Below are 3,410 nucleotides of genomic sequence, written 5' to 3'. Positions count from 1 at the left end.
TACAATACAAATGGACAACTGAAGAAGGCTCCACAGCTGAAACATTGTCTCTTTTCTTTTCCTTTTAATATGGAATAAACCTTTACCTGTTCTTCACATCATAAGACATATACATAAAACATACAAAGCATTATGGAGAGACAGGAGATCACATACTGGGCTGCAAATTCAACTGAGTTCCCTGCTCCTTCTCCCAGTAGGATTAGGAGATGTTCTGATTCTAGCAGGTGTTTGAATATTGGGAATTAATTTGTTAATTTGGGGAAGAATGTTTGTCTAATCCCAAAGTATCTGTCACAGTAGGAAGTGCACCTCTGTCTCTATTTCTCCCTGCTGTGAGTGGGAGCACAGCCTGTCCTCTCTGGGCAGCCAGGTCTGCCTGTGTTGCCCAGTTTCTATGGCCAGGCTGTGGTCACTGAGACTGTACTTCGTCAGATGGTTTCTTTTTGCCGTTTCTTACCTTCAGCAAATATTCATCTGTTTAGGGTTCTGTAGCATTCCATTTTATGGTGTGTTTGTGTGTGTCCCAGTGTGTGAAATATTGCTGTTTGATCTGTGCTGTGATGTGGTTGAGTCTGAGTTGTGGTGCTCTAGCAGTGCTGTCCTGAGGCTGGCTGGTGTTGGTGTGGCTTGGGCCAGTGAGCCTCAGGACCATCTTGCTCAGAGGGCTCTTTGTTGGGCTCAGCTCTTGGCTCAGCAGGGCTTTGTGGTGGTAGGAGTTTTGGTTGCTGCTATTTAGGTGTAGCCAATACTTTATTACTCTCTTCTGTATGTTTATTAGAAATGGGTATTGGCCTAATTCCGCCAACATTATTACTGGAGTTTAAGTTAGCATTGTTCATTGTGTTTATAAAATTGAATGAAGTACCCCCATTGATGTGTCGAGTTGTAATAGTCTTCTCCTTGGCAGCTATCAAGGGCAGTCGAATCTCAAAAGTAATTAAAGTTTGGTCAGAAAAAGAGTTATTGATTGGATGGACTAGTACATGATGAATATCAGCTATATAAGTGATAATTAAGTCTAGTGTATGATAATACATTGTACATTCCTTAAAAAGGAGTGCCGATTATGTTGGTCCTGTTATATGCTGACAACAACCTACAGTGTCAAGGAGAGACATTAAATTTTTACTGAAAGTGTCTGTACAGTATGTCCATACGTATGTCGTCTAATATGACAAAACGAGAATAACTTTTTATTAATAACTAAATTAAACAACAGTTCAACAAGTTCGGCAAGAAACAATGCATATGGTTGCAAATATCTGATTCAGAATGCAGTTTTGGCCACAGTAGTTACACTAGGGTGTAAAAGGTTGCACAAACGTGTTTGAGCTGAAAATGATGTTTTGAGTGATTCTGAACATTGTTGCTAATATCTGACTCAGTATGCACTTCTGGCCACAGCAGTCACAGTGGGATGCCCAGGGTTGCACAAACGTGTTTATGTGAGCTGAAAACGACGTTTTGACCAAATCTGAACATTGTTGCTAACATCTGACTCAGTATGCACTTCTGGCCACAGTAGTTAAATTGGGATGTAAAAGGTTGTACAAACGTGTTTATTTGAGCTGAAAAAGACGTTTTGTGCGATTCTGAAAATTGTTGCTAATATGTGACTCAGGATGCACTTCTGGCCACAGTAGTTACACTGGGATGTAAAAGAATGCACAAACATTTATTTGACATGAAAAAGACGTTTTGACCAATTCTGAACAGTGTTGCCAAGAGCGGACTCAGTATGCACTTCTGGCCACAGTAGTTACACCTGGATGTAAAAGGTTGCATAAAAATGCATTTAAGCTGAAAACGATGTTTTGTGCGATTCTGAACAATATTGATAATATCTGACTCAGTACGTAATTTTGGCCACAGAAGTTACACCTGGATGTAAAAGGTTGCAAACACGAATTTATTTGACCTGAAAAAGACGTTTTGACCAATTCTGAACAGTGTTGCCAAGAGCTGACTCAGTATGTATTTCTGGCCACAGTAGTTACACTGGGATGTAAAAGGTTACACAAACGTGTTTATTTGAGCTGAAAACGACGTTTTGTGCTATTCTGAACATTGTTGCTAATGTCTGACTCAGTATCCACTTCTGGCCACAGCAGTTACAGTGGGATGCCCAATTTGCAAAAACGTGTTTGTTTGAGCTGAAAAGCACGTTTTGACAAAATCTCATTACTGCTGCTAAGAGTTGACTCAGAATGCTCTTTTGGCATAAGCAGTCACAGTGAGATGCCCAAAGTTGCCAAAACATGTTTGTTTGAGCTGAAAAACACGTTTTGACACTTTCCGCACACTGGGGTTAAGAGCTGAGTCAGTGGGCTCTTCTGAGCCTAGCAGTTACATTGGGATTAACAGTCTGAAAAAACGCGTTTATTTCGGGCTGAAAAACACGTTTTGAAAAGTCTGCTGTTCCTGCCCCATAAGTTACATGGGGGTGACCAAAGTTGCAGAAACATGTTTATTTCTGCTGAAAAACACGTTTTGACACTTTCTGCACATAGGGTTAAGAGCTGAGTGTGTGGGCTCTTCTGAGCCTTGCTGTTACATGGGGATTCAGTTGTCTGAAAAAACGCGTTTATTTCGGGCTGAAAAACATGTTTTGAAAAGTGTGCCGTTACTGCCCCATAACTTACATGGGGTTGAACAGACTTGAAGAAACATGTTTATTTCTGCTGAAAAACACGTTTTGACCCCTTCTGCACACTGGGGTTAAGAGCTGAGTGTGTGGGCTCTTCTGAGCCTAGCAGTTACATTGGGATTCAGTTGTCTGAAAAAACGCGTTTATTTCGGGCTGAAAAACACGTTTTGAAAAGTGTGCTGTTACTGCCCCATAACTTACATGGGGTTGACCAAACTTGCAGAAACATGTTTATTTCTGCTGAAAAACACGTTTTGACACTTTCTGCACACTGGGGTTAAGAGCTGAGTGTGTGGGCTCTTCTGAGCCTTGCTGTTACATGGGGATTAAGTTGTCTGAAAAAACGCGTTTATTTCGGGCTGAAAAACACGTTTTGAAAAGTGTGCCGTTACTGCCCCATAACTTACATGGGGTTGACCAAACTTGAAGAAACATGTTTATTTCTGCTGAAAAACACGTTTTGACCCTTTCTGCACACTGGGGTTAAGAGCTGAGTGTGTGGGCTCTTCTGAGCCTTGCTGTTACATGGGGATTCAGTTGTCTGAAAAAACGCGTTTATTTCGGGCTGAAAAACATGTTTTGAAAAGTGTGCTGTTACTGCCCCATAACTTACATGGGGTTGACCAAACTTGCAGAAACATGTTTATTTCTGCTGAAAAACACGTTTTGACCCTTTCTGCACACTGGGGTTAAGAGCTGAGTGTGTGGGCTCTTCTGATCCTTGCTGTTACATGGAGATTCAGTTGTCTGAAAAAACGCG

The sequence above is a fragment of the Lepisosteus platostomus genome, chromosome 24 (genome assembly GCF_059453375.1).
Source record: "Lepisosteus platostomus isolate fLepPlt1 chromosome 24, fLepPlt1.hap1, whole genome shotgun sequence".
Classification (NCBI taxonomy): Eukaryota; Metazoa; Chordata; class Actinopteri; order Semionotiformes; family Lepisosteidae; genus Lepisosteus; species Lepisosteus platostomus.
Note: the sequence above shows the minus strand (reverse complement) of the source record.